We start from the raw sequence: 13,848 nt of genomic DNA on the forward strand, positions 1-13,848 counted from the left end.
AAGCTGCTGATGGATTTGGAAGATCACCAGGATAAGGACTATATGGTGCCAATCTTCAGGACCTAGAAGCTTGGGCTCCTGCTCTCCTCACTTCATGGTCCTTCCCTATTCTCTTCTCTTCTCTTCTGTCTTCCCTAAAATGTCCTCATAAGCATGACTTGAGGAATATCAAGTAAGGGCTTGGACAGCCCCAATGATTCATCATTTCTCAGATGGTTAAGTGAATGATGATGTCGTGGAGCTCTGAGCACTATGGTCTGACAGGCTCATCTCCTTGCTCAACACAGCACTTCCAGTGGCCACTCCCCTATACACATGGTTTCTGATGATGACGTCAAAGGATTTCACATGAAACTTGCTACACGTCTATATCATTAGCACTACTTTACCCTTGTACAGATCTTCACCTCTTGCAAAGCACTGTTAACTCATTTGATTCGAAAACGCTATAGTCATGGCAAATATTAAACCCATCTCACAGATGAAGAAATGGAAGCTTATAGAGGTTAAATGTGTTGCTTGACGTCACAAGTTTGCTGTTATGTGGCATTGTTAAAACGGAAACTGAAACTGAAACCCAGATGCCTCACTCCAGGCCCACAACCCTTTCTGTACTGTGCAGAAGGGGGATGCAGGCAGCAGCCAGGGATGAGATGGCCTCACTTTAGAAAAACTTTACAAAAAACAAGAACATTTGTTCAAGGTCACATATCATGTGAGCTCCATTGATCCAGACACCAGGAAACTACAGAAGGATTCATCTGTGCTCAGTCTTTTGCAATGTTGGTAGTTGGCAGAATGTTCTCGGGGAAAAGGAGAGAGAAGGCAAATGCTCTGGGGACACTGACAAAGCAGCTTGCCCTAACAGTCCTGAGTCACAATGCCCACAGCATGCCGTGGAGACTGGGGACCAGAAATGCCACCCTCAGCCCTCTGGCCAGGCCTTGCTCCTGACTGTCCAGCCAAGGCTGGCTCAGCTGCCTGGAAATCTTATGGCTCTGGGAAATGACCATGAGTCAACCTGGTCTCTCCCCTGCCTTTGCCTCTGGAACTTGTTTCAGATGGTGGCACTGCCCAGCACTATCTGGCAAGCTGCAGGGCTCCACGCCTGCTCCAGCGTCCATCACTACAAGAAAGCTACATTTTCTCTGTTAGCTGGGGCATTTGGCTGAGCCCGGGAAGAAGGAGACAGGGAAATGAGCCTGCTACAGTGGACACTCCGCTTGCAAGGGCCCAAGGCATTCAAACACCCAACCATGTCAAAGATTTCAAGGAGAAAATGTTTACAGACACAGAAAAATAGATTCTTTATCCTTCTTCAAACCACTCCAGCTCCTGTATCTAATGTACCATTTCCATAGCATTAGCAGAGAAAAAGCAGTGGGAAATATTGGTTATTGGATTCTTTTGTTAGAAAAGGCTGGCTTGAAGCTGGCAGGGTTTTTTTAATCTATCTATGAGATGATCCTAGCCTTTAGATGGGTTTCTTTGCCAGCCGACTGACCAGATGGAGAGAAACTCTGGAAAACACAGCAGTTCTCAGATGATCTGAAAAATCTGAAGCAACCCACTTCAAACATGAGCTATGGGTACAGGAGAAAGATGGAGGTCAATGCCATGAAGAGCACCATGGATGGGTACAGCAGTTTCTAGAAGAACAAAAAGGAGATTGACACTCCCCAGCACACGTGGGCCTGACCACCCATGCCACACACCTTGCACCAGCCCTCTGAGTCAATACCACCACCCTGTTTCCCGTCCATCACATTCTCTTGCTTATTTCATTGGAGCCTCATTTGGCCCAGGTGTCTTCAGCAGCACTGTTCTGGATCGCCAGTGTCCCTCACCCTCTGGTCATTCCTCTACAGGGCTCTTCACTCAGAAATGTCAGAACTAGAGAGGACTTTAGAATTCCTTCGTCCAATTTCCTCACTTTATAGACAGAGAAGCTGAGACCCACAGAAGTAAATCAACTTGTTCAAAGTTACCCAGCTACAGTTGGGAGAATTGTACCTAGAATCCAAGCATCCTGGACACAAACCAATTATTCTTTCTGTCACACCCCACCTCCTCTGGGCAGGCCTCCTTCCTGAAGCTGAAATGTGGGAACTGGATGCTGAAAACCCACAGTCCCACTAAACCTTGTCCCCTTTGCCCTGTCCTTAGGGAAAGAGAGAAATGAAGTCAGGTTAATGTTTTTCCATCCCAGTACTCTAGGAAAAAAGCTGAAAAAACCAAGAACCCCTCTTTAAAGTATTCATTTCAGCCCCCCAGAACCAAATGGGCTGTTAGAAATAGAAGTGGACCACCCACATTTTTAAAAATCTTGCAGATAAATTGGGCAGGATCTGAAGGAAGTCACTTATGTGTAGAAGGGGTAATAAAGTCAAGCGGGAGGGTTGGTTAACAGGCATCCTTCTGACTCTTAAGTTACGTGCTGCTGGGACTCTTGGAATTGGGAAGGTTTGGCCTGGAGAACATGAGGCTGAGGAAAATGAGACAAGACTTTCATAACTGACTTCCAGTTTCAAAAGAGTTATAGGCACGGACGCCCCAAGGGAAGACAAACAAAAAAGAAACAGGCTTTCGTTATATAACGATGATTCAGGTCAGACTCCCTGAGAACTTCCAAACTGTAAACGCAGTAGGCAAGAAATCAAGAAAGAACACAGGGCAGGGAAACCAAATGTCTTGACCTCAGAATCCTTTCAGTCCCAGGGTGCTGGGATGAGGTGGTCCTATGGGGACAGTGTTGATGACAAGAGGGGAAAATCTTCAATGTGTGTATCAGGCCATTTTTGCCTTGCTGTAAAGAACTATCTGAGACTGGCTAATTTATAAAGAAAAAAGGTTTAATTGACTCATGGTTCCGCAGGCTGTACAGGAAGCATTACACAGGCATCTGCTTCTGGAGAGGCCTCAGGAAGCTTACAATCATGGCAGAAGGTGAAGCGGTAAGAGGCATTTCCCATGGAAGGAGCAGGAGCAAGAAAGAGACGGAGGAGGTGCTACACACTTTTAAACAATCAGATCTTCCAAGATCACTCACTATCCCAAAAACAGTACCAAGAGGATGGCACTAAACTATTCATGAGAAACCACTCCCATGATCCAGTCACCTCCCACCAGGCCCTTCCTCCAACACTGAAGATTACAGTTGAACATGAGGTTTGGTTGCGACACAGATCCAAACTATATCAATGCATTAAGATCATTGTGGAGCTGATCCTGCATCCCTGCTCAACTGGCCACACTGGGACCCTGTCTCCCCCTGACCAAGTTTCTCCAGCTCCCTGGGAAAGATAAAAAGATGGTCAGATAGCGCCATCTTCTCCAACAAGTACAGCTTGGCCAGAGGGGAGGACAGGTTTAGCTCTCCCTCCTATCATGGAGTCATTAAGTTATACATTTAATGGGGGTGAGTCTGTGTCAATAAAATCCGGGTTCTCAGCAGAAGGCTCAGGCACAGGCATGCTGGAGTGGCCTGATTTCTGCACAGAGGGGCAATGTGTGCCCAGACGAGCTGAGGGGCAAGGTAGGGGTGGGGAGTAGAGAAAATCCCAGCTGCAGTGCCCTCTCCTTTCCTCTTTTCTCTCCCTCTCTCCCTGCTCAGTGTCCACACTAATGAAAATAGGCCTGCACAGCTTCTTCTATAGCCCAAGAATTCGTTCAGAGCAATTTGGAGCCAATTGAATGAACAGGAATAAACGAGCAGATATTGCAGTTTATGGCTGGCTGCTCCAAGGCCCCAGACAGCGATAAGAGGCCGAGGTCCTTTTTATGCCCACAGCAAGAAGAGGGGTGGAATTTGGTCTTTTTAAGGGCAGTAAATAGGAGGCACAGTCGCAAGGAGTAGGGTGGGTAATTATGCTCTGTGTTAATACAGGGCTGTGGCCATGCCACCCAGACCTGAGAAATCATTAAGTGATTGAGTAAAAGATTGAAACAGTGGGAGACAGTGATTGCTTTGTTAGGCCCATGGATAGACAGGGATGAAGTGTCCTCGTGGGAGGGAAAGCCAATTGGTCAGGGGTTGACTTCTGGTCAACCTTGGCTGTTGCCCGTCTCTGTCCCAAAACTTATTCAGTCTCCCTAGGCAGCAGAGAAAACAAGGATCTCTCTCTCACACACACACAAACACACACACACAAACAGACACGTTTCTCTGAAATGGTACTTGCCCTCTGACCTCCCCTTCCTCCACCACCACTGCTGAGAAGCAAACAGTGATGCTGAAGGCTTCCTTGAAGTTTTCTCTCCTCTCCTGTACAAGGAGAAAGAAGGGGTTTGCCTTGGTCTCTGCATGACCTGTCACCAGCTCTTCCTTGTGAGCCAGTGACAGTAATTTCCAAGATGACTGCCGAGGATCACGGGAACATCTGTGGCTTTGGAATAGAAGTTTCCTCTAAGCCAAGTAAATAGCTCTTTTTAGGGCTGCAGTTACAGTCTTGGACTCAGAACTAGAGACAGTGTTGAACAGATATAGTTGACCTTGACCAAGCATCTATACCTCAGTGAAGCATCTTAGGTAGAGACCCCCAGGATCAGCACAAAGAAGAAGAAACAACATCTTTACTAGGGCACCCCACATCCTTAGGCATTTTCTCCCCGTCCACAACTCTGAGAATAAAATCAAAGAGAGTATTTTCCTTCAAACCCTGCCACACACATACTTTGTTCTGCTTTGTAGCTGTAGCACTGAAGCTATAAAAATGAATAAGATTTTGTTCCTGCTCTGAGAAAAACAGAAGTCTTACCGTGGAGATAAATAGGTAAACAGATCATTTCTATCTATAACACAGAAGAGTCCATGTTGGAAATGGGTACAGGGTATTAGACGAGCCAGAGAGTGGCACCTAATCCAGCCACATGGCATCACGTGAGCTGAGTCTCGAAAGATTAGGACCAGGAATTAGCCAAGAAGAGGCAAACAGGACTGCACTGTTTGTTCGAGGCAGAGAAAACAGCACAAGCCAAAGCATGGAGGCAGAAAATTGTATGGCTTATTCAGAGAATTACTGTTGGCCCAATATTAGGAAAACATAAGGTGTGGTGCAGATAGATGCACCAGATGAGATCAGCCGTTCCCAGACACCATGCTAGAAAACACAGGCTATTCAATAAATCATGAGTGCCAATGAAGGGCTTCAAACTAGTGTGGGAGGGGCGGGGAAGAGGGTGGATGTGGCCAGATTTGCCTTTTTGGAGAAGGGGTTTGAGGGAGCCTGGGAACAAGGAGACCAGTTAGGAAGCTGTGATTAAAAAAAAAAAAAGGCCCAGTCCACATGAGATGAGGCACAATGGAGGTCTGACGGAGGGCAGTTGACTTTAGAGTGTAGAAAAGGGAAAGGTTTTAGGGAATTCTTAGGAGAACGAGTTGGTGCTTGATTGGATGTGGAGTATGACAAAGTCCCAAAAGTGAGGCCGGTGACCAGATTTTGGCCTAGATGAGCCTGGGTAGGACTGACCAGGAAGAGGACAAGGCTTGGGAGAGAAAGAGATGGTTCTACTTATCAGGTGAAGCCCAAGAACTTGGGGGGTATCCTGGTGGAGAAATTTCCAGGAAACGTTGAGTCCATGTCACAGCCCCCTGCCACTGTGCAGCTTGGTGGCTTAGAGGAAGGCATTTCGTCTCTCTGGGCTTCAGTGCCTGATCTGTAAACTGCAATAGTCACTCTCCTCAACTCACCTTCTGTAAATAGACTGCAAAGACCAAATATGAAAATGTTATTTCAAGCACTTCGCAAATAAAGCTGCTATATAAACACAATGGATTTAAACAGTTTCTGCATTGGGCATTCTCAGGTTTCCTATTGCAGCGAAATGATTTAAAAGGATGAACTCACTTTGTGATCGGTCTGCTCTTTTGACTTGTAAGAGGCGTTTGAAAGATATATGAGTTGACAAGTGTGATTTGCTTGACTTTAACTCTTTTCCTCTTCAGTGCGACGGAGAGGCAGGGATGCATTTCACAGCGCACATGAGCAACTCGGAGGGACCTGGGAGGCCATGTGGCTGATGCCTCACTTTACAGAAGAGGACTCCAGGTCCAGAGAGAGGAAGAGACTCCCTGGGACAGCATGGGCAGCCAGAACCCACGTGCCGATCCCCCCTTCCCCGCAGCCCTCCCTGTGTGGCAGGGTTGGTACCGACTGCGATGCCACTGCCACAGCCACAGCCCTCCCCCCATCAACCCAATGGGCCGCCTGTGGGCCTCTGCTCTTCAAAGGAAGAAAGAGCTATTTGGGATAATGGTCGCAGAGCCCTCTGAAGTTCCAAAGAGTTGGAAAAAATACATCTACAGGACCCATATTAATGAGTCTCTCCCTGTTCATTTCAAGCCCAGAACATTTTCTAGATTTAAATAATGCACGACTGAATATGGATGGGATCAGTGACTCAGAGCAGCAGGGTGGAGATGTGGGATTGTTAATAAATTATAGCCCTTGGGCCAGAGTGGGGTTCAAAAGGAAACAGAAGAAGCACAGAAGACAAGATAAATGAGCCTTCAGATGGGAAGGGATAGGGCTGGGAGCAGGAAGAGGCTGCCCTCGACATGGGCAGAGCCTACAGCTTCTGTTGTGAGGGTGTGTGAGGGTGTGAGCCAGGACAGGGTGACCAGATGGCACCAAGAAGGGTAAGGGGAGGACCGGGGCAAGCCCAAGATGTTCAGTTCTCCAGGGCCTGATCCAATGTGAGGATGTGTGGACCCTTCAGTCTTCTATAGGGAGCCCATATGCAGGAAGTTCCCTGAGGCTGATCCATGAACCCCAGCTCCTGGGAGATGGTTTTCCCTAAAGGGACTCTGGGGTGATACGCATGTGCAAAGCAGCACACACCACGTGGGCCTCTTGGCACACTCATATGTAAAGGATCAGAGAATTCCTGCTGTATCAACCTGGCTTGTGCCACTTCCCAAAGCTGCCTAACCACAGAACCACTTCCTCACAGACCTGGCCTTGGAAGATACAGCTGGGGACCATACCTTGGCCCTCCTTCCTGTCCTCATGTGGCCTCTGCTCCTGAAATGACATCATGTTTTCCTATTCTATGGTAGCTCTAGGTACTGGGGTTCCAGGAGCCTTAATAAGTACTTAAGCAGTTCAACTTGTTTGGTATAAACTTGGGCCACCCCAAGCACCCAAAGTGAAAAGTCCGGATTTCTGGTGAGGATGCAGATGTGAATTCCATTTAACCCATTGCAGCAAGTATGTCCTGAATACTAAGTACTCAGCCCTGTAGTAAATTCAAGACAGTCTCTGGAATGACCACAATCTAGAAGAAGGGGCAAGGCTTCTCCTTTGGGAGGTTCAAGAGGAAGGTTCTATAGATGTTTAGAGAAGGGAGAGAGAAGTCAGGAAGCCTTTTTTTTATTGTGCCAAGATAAGCACACCATAAAATTTATGATCTTAACCACTTTTAAGTATCAGTTCAGTGGCATTAAATACATTCACGATGTTGGGCAGCCATTGCCAGAACTCTGTTCGTCTTCCCAGACTGAAACTCTATGCCCATTACTCCACTAACTCTCCACTCTCCGCCCCCAGCCCCTGGCAACCTCCATTCTACTTTCCATCTCTGTTGATCTGACTACTCGAGGGACCTCATATGAGTCGCATCTTTCAGTATTTGCTTTTTTGAGACTGGCTTATTTTACTTCGCAGAATGTCCCCAAGTTTCATTCATGTTGTAGCATGTATCAAAATTTCCTTCCTTTTTTTTTTTTTTTTTTTGTGAGATAGGGTCTCACTCTCCTGCCCAGGCTGGAGTGTGATCATGCAATGGCACGATCATGACTCACTGCAACCTTGACCTCCTGGGCTCAAGTGATCCTCCCACCTCAGCCCCCCAAGTAGCGGGAACTACAGATGCACGCCATCACACCCAGCTAGGATTTCCTTCCTTTTAAAGGTTGAGTAATATCCCATTGCACAGACAGACCACATGTTGTTGATCTGGGTAGCTTTCCTGCAGAAGGCAGGAAGCAAGTTTTCCAAGGGGAGGAGAGAGAAGATGACAATTCAGGTGTGGATAGTCAAGGGTGAGGACTCAAACTCAACAGCTCTGTGCAGGATCCTCTCAGGAACATGGAAATGAACTGGCTGAGGGGATGCCCATGCATAGCTGTGTGACAGTGTCCACCAAATCCTTGGCCTGCTGGGCGCTGAGGAAGTGGCAGAGCCTCCGTACCATAGCCTGGCAAGGACATGGAGTAATCCTCCTGCATTGCTAAAACAAACAAACAAACAAACAAACAAAAACTAGTTATGGGTGGATGGACAGCCCTCCCTCCTGCTCCTGGGAGTCTCTGATTCTAAGGTAGGTTCTAGAAGAATTGCTCAATTGAGAGTAATCAAGACACGTTTATTACAGAAGATGGAGTGACCCCATATTCAGGGTGAATCCCTGCAAACATAACAGCTTCTCAAAACCTGCCCCCTGAAGGAAGTCATCCCACTTGCTAACCAAATAACACAGCCATCAGGGCCCAGTCTCTTTTCCTCGGATCATTCTCCCAGTGAGGTCCTGGAAGTCTGTTATGTCACAGAGAGGACCAGCTGCTCTACGCTGAAGGCATTTAAAATGCAACTTGACCACAACCTCCATGATCCTACCCATGGCGCAGGCCAGGTGACCCAGGGACTTTCTCCATCTTCCCTTTGGGGAGCAGGGCTCTGGCCCCATGGGCCTGTCTCCTGCTTCCCTCTTCACTGAACAATGGCCCTCTCATTAGTGGGCCGCCTTCCCTGTCCACGGGCCTTTATTACAGTAACTATGGAGTCAGCCACTGCACTTCTGACAAGAAGGAAAAGAGCAATTAGGGGCTTTAGTCTCTGCCTTGCGGCCTGGCTGACATCATCCTCCCTTCCTCCACCTCCCCACTCATCATTAACCCCTTCTCTCCCTGCTGCCTCCTGGTCAGGAAGTCAAGTCGCGGATGCACGGAGGAAGGAATAATGAGTTGCAGCCCCCACATTCAAAGAGGCCAGGGCCCTGGGGATACTGGGAGAGGGAAGAAATGCCAGGCGGTCCAGAGTCCACAGAGGCCTGGGTAATTGCTGAGGTCACTGGGGAAGCTCACTACCCCTCCTCTGCCAGACCTGGCTCCACGGCCATCACTCACCTGGATTCCAGCACAGTAGAGAAGCCTGCAGGGTTGGGGCCAGTGGCCGCTGCTGTCTGGCCCATCCCCACTGCACATCCCACTGTGACCCACCCAGCCTTGTCCCAGGCATGGCCAAGGGCTGAGAAGGCAGGAGGCAAGGTGAAAACCCAATGGACGTTGGCCATTCCCAGGGCACCAAAATAATCGCCGGATCTTAGAGGATGTCAGGAATTCTTTGAGCCTTTCTTGAGTGCCTACTGTGTGCTAGAAACTGAGGACAGGACAGAATAGAGGCAGACCCTCAGGGAATTTCCCTGTCCTCAGGGAAATTCAGACAGACATTGAGCCAGGCAGCAGGAGGAGCGTGCTGCATGCTCCATGGACAGCATAGGCAGGACGCCAGGACAGCCTCTAAGAGGGGCATCTAACCCAGTGTCAAGCATCAGGAAAAGCTTCCTGCAGAAAGTAAAGTGTTTGTTAAAGCCAGAAAGATGAGCAGAAGTTAGCTATGGGAAGTGGATGATGGGGTTGGTGTGTGAAAAGACCTTACCACGGGAAAGAAGATGGCCTATTTAAGGAGCTCCCAGGGCTCAGTGTGGTTGGAATGTAGCCAGTGAGGCCAGAGATGAAGGCACAGAGGCTATGCCACCCAAGCCTGCCCTCCCCCACCCCCCCCACCTCCCAGGCATGGGGAATCCCAGGAGACTGTTATTCAGCCTCTGCCAAAACACTTCTAGTGCAGGAAGCACAAGGTGGTCCATTTATGCTTAGCTGCAGTTGTTAGAAACGTCCTCCTTAAACTAAGGTGAAATCTGCATTGGGGTGGTGAATGGGAAAGAACCTGGGGCTTTTAATTTAGACAGACAGGATGTGGAGCCTTTCTCAGCCACTTGCCAGCTCTATGAGCATGTCCACATGACATGAGCTTCTCTGAGACTTTGTCTTCTCATCTGCAAAATGAGGAAATCATATTTACCTTCTAGAGCTGTGTGAGGAGTCACTGGAAGAGCAAGAATACAGTTCCTAGCCCAAATAGCGGCAGTGCCTAGGCCAAGGCTCAGCCCTCTTTTCTCAGTCATCAGTCCTTTGTCCCTCTGAAGTATATAGCATTTGTTAGAAGAGATGACCCTTTATATTTCCGAAGCGTCCATAAATCTCATTATTACTAGTTCCTTGGACTATTCCTCATGTCACATGGTTTTCAAGCCCTTTACCATCTGAGTGTAGGTCCCAGGATAATTCTGTCCCTAACTGTCAGCTGCATGAGGCATGAGGGCAGTGTTGGTCTGTCTCATTCATTGCTCCATCCCTAGCAGTCAGTGCAATGCCCAGCATACAGGAAACAATCAGTATATATTTATTGAGTGGATGACTATGGTCTGGGCATGATGCTTGTATTAATGCAGCCTATGTGTCCTTCATCTTTAAAGAGTCTGTGTCAGTATCTTGACTCATAACAGGCTAATAGAAAACGAGAGCCCTAGGACTTTCATCCATGAGCAGCTAGTGCATTAAGCCTCCCTCATCCTGTCCTTATTCGTCCTCATTTGGTTAGTTTTTGAACTAAAGGCAAGACTTTGATTTATCCCTCCTACATTTTATCTTGTTAGTTTCAGTCCATTGTTCTGGCCTGCCCAGACCTTTTTTGAATCTTCACTCTGTCATCCAACAAATTAGCTCTCCCATCTGGCTTTGCTTCATCTATCAATTTGTTAAGCATGCCTCTTATGTCTCCACATATCTGAGGATAAAATGTCAAAGAAGACAGACACATTGAGGGTTCTTTGGCGTAATGGACAAACCTCCTGTGACCCAGCACTAGGGACTTCCTGGTTGACACTGGCTTGTTAACCAACACTTCTTGGGGACAGTTGTTCAACTACTGAAGAAGCCATCATTCAGCCTACTTTACTCCATTTTGTCCACAACAAAACTACAAGAGGCACCACAAATCCATGCCTCAAATAAAACCCTTGCTACATTAATAATTATCATGTATGAGGGGCCTACCAAGTGCCACACCTACCACACACCCCCTCATTTAACCCTCCCAACAACACCACAGGCAGCTGCAGTGCAGGGAAGGGAGCAGGTAGGCAAGCCAGGCCACTTGAGTTTTAGTACTGATGCTGCGCCCTCCTGCCTGGACAACAGTGGACAGTGAATTGCCAGGTGGGCCATTTGCTACAACAAATGACTTCAAAACCTAAGTGGCCAAATACCATAAAGGCTTATTTCTCGCTCACGTCACAGTCCAATCCCACGGGTGACCTCCTATAGATGGTTTGGGGACTGAGGCTTCTCATCTAGTGGCTCCTTCTCAGAGGCCTCCACTGGGTCTTCTCCATTCAGCCTAAGTGCAAAGAGGTGGGGGAATTCCAAGGCAGGTGCAGTGGCTTATGTCACTCTGCCCACATTCCATTGGCCAGGCTAGTCACATGACCCATCTCAGCACCTGGGAGGCTGAGAAATGTGGAGAGTGTGGGTGGGGGAACACTCCTCATCTACGTCATTGACATAATAACATTCCCTGCCTCATAATGTCTGTATCAGTTAGGGATTTCCACACAAGCAGAGCAATAGGTGAGAAAGAGAAAGATTTACTTTAAGGAATTGGTTCATGTGATTGTGGTACTGGCAAGTCTGAAATCTGCAGGGCAGACCAGCAGGCTGGAAGTTCTGGCAGGAGCTGATGTTGCAGACGTGTGTTCAAGGGCAGTCTGGAGGCAGAAATCCTTCCTCTAGAGGGACCTGAGTCTTTTCTCTTACATTAAAGAAGCCCCTAGTGCTGCGTCACAAGAGGCTTGTCCATTTCCCCAAAGAATCATACAATGGGTCTGTCTTCTTTGACATTTTATCCTCAGATACGTGGAGACGTAAGAGGCATGCTTAACAAATTGATAGACGAACCAAAGCTAGATGGGAGAGCCAGTATGTTGGATGACAGAGTGAAGATTCAAAAAAAGGTCTTGGCCAGAACAATGGATTGAAACTAACAAGGTAAAATGTTGGAGGGATAAATCAATTGACTGGATGAGGCCCACCCACATTGTGGAGGATAATCTGCTTTACTCAAAGTCTTCTGATTTAAAGGTTAATCACATCTTTAAAAAAATACCTTCACAGTAACATCCAGACTGGTGTTTGACAAAGTAACTGGGCCCCATGGCCCAGCCAAGTTGACATGTAATGTTAATTCTCATCACGTCATTGTGAGAATTAAACGAGCTATACCTGAAAACTATGTGTCATTCCAATTAGCCCAGCTCCCAATACATAAAACCCAATAAATACTTGCAATTATTATTGCCCCATATTACAGATGAAGAAATTAGGGCTTGAACAAGTAAAATAACTTGCCCAAGACCACTGCTGCCAGACTCCAGAGCCGATTTCTCTCAACTCCTCTCCACGCTCCTAGGGACCAGTTAGTTAAGAGTAGCTGCAGCCTCTGGGTAGAGGTGAGGATGGGGTACAAGCTAGTTAGTGGACAGGCTACCTGCTGGCAAAGGGTCCAACATGGGAGAGTGTGGTTTGTACTCATAAAAGCTTGCCAACCAAAATATAAATGCATCGGTGAAAAAAATAATGCAGATGTGACACTAGAGATAGAACTGGTTTCTCTCTAGATGAGATATCTAGGACAATGCTTTTTCTTCCTGTGATGTCATAGGCCTCTACGTTCACCAGCATCAGTCTAGGTCAGTGTGATTGGGCCCAGAAGGCTCTAAGTGGCAAGGCTGAGTCTGCTGACTCATGCAAGTCCATTCTGTCACCAGCAACAGGCTCGCCTTTGAACATCGGGCAAGAGTTGGCTGATCAGAAGGTGGCGAAGTTGAACCTGAGACCCCAGATTCTGTTCTCAGGCTGGTCACAACCAATGTTTGCAGAAAATAGGCTAGGAGTGCCCTGCAAACACAAGTGGGTGATTGCAGAATACAGGACCCAGCAAGACAGTGTGACTAGTGGTACACAAACCTTCCCCATGAGGGAGCAACTGAAACCCCATCCTGCAGCAGTGAGCCAGAAGTGCAGAAAGCAGAGAACTACAGGGGAGTCTGAGGTGGACGCTGTTCTCTGCTCTCTGATGTTCCTTGCAGCCCTCAGGCTGATCTGCTGAGCCCTTATCGCAGCCAATCTACTGACTCCATCTCTAGATGCTTTTTCCTGCTGAACAGAGCCTTGGACTAGAAATTAAACACTAGACCCTCATAATAAAGCCATCGGTGACACTGGGGGACAGCACTGACCCAACTTGAGTCCCAGTTTCCCTCTCTGCAACATGGACCTACCGTCCTCCAGCCCAACCAGCTGCATGCTACCCTGTTTCAACGTGGCTTTGAAAACCAAAAAGCATTGTCCAATGTGCAGCACTATCACTGGCATTATTGTTTTCAGGAAAGAGATTCAAGGCAGCTCCCATCCAACAAGCTTCTCTCTCCTTCCATCTTAGCTGGTGCAAACCGTGGCAGTGATACCCACAGATGCCAATTCCTCACCATCGATCCACCCAGGTGGATCACAACTGGCTCTATCCTGGACATCAGATATTTCAGCCAAATGAAGGGGCTCTGAGGAGCAAGCCTTCAATTTCTGCATGCTGTGGTAGGCAATGATGGCCCTCTCTAGAGATGTCCATGTGCTAATCCCCAGATTCTGTGACTATGTCACCTTACATAGCAAAAAGGACTCAGCAGATGTGATTACTGTTAAGGCCATTAAGAAGAGGAGAGTATCCTTGA

Source organism: Chlorocebus sabaeus, chromosome 21, assembly GCF_047675955.1.
Source record: "Chlorocebus sabaeus isolate Y175 chromosome 21, mChlSab1.0.hap1, whole genome shotgun sequence".
In the NCBI taxonomy this organism is placed as follows: Eukaryota; Metazoa; Chordata; class Mammalia; order Primates; family Cercopithecidae; genus Chlorocebus; species Chlorocebus sabaeus.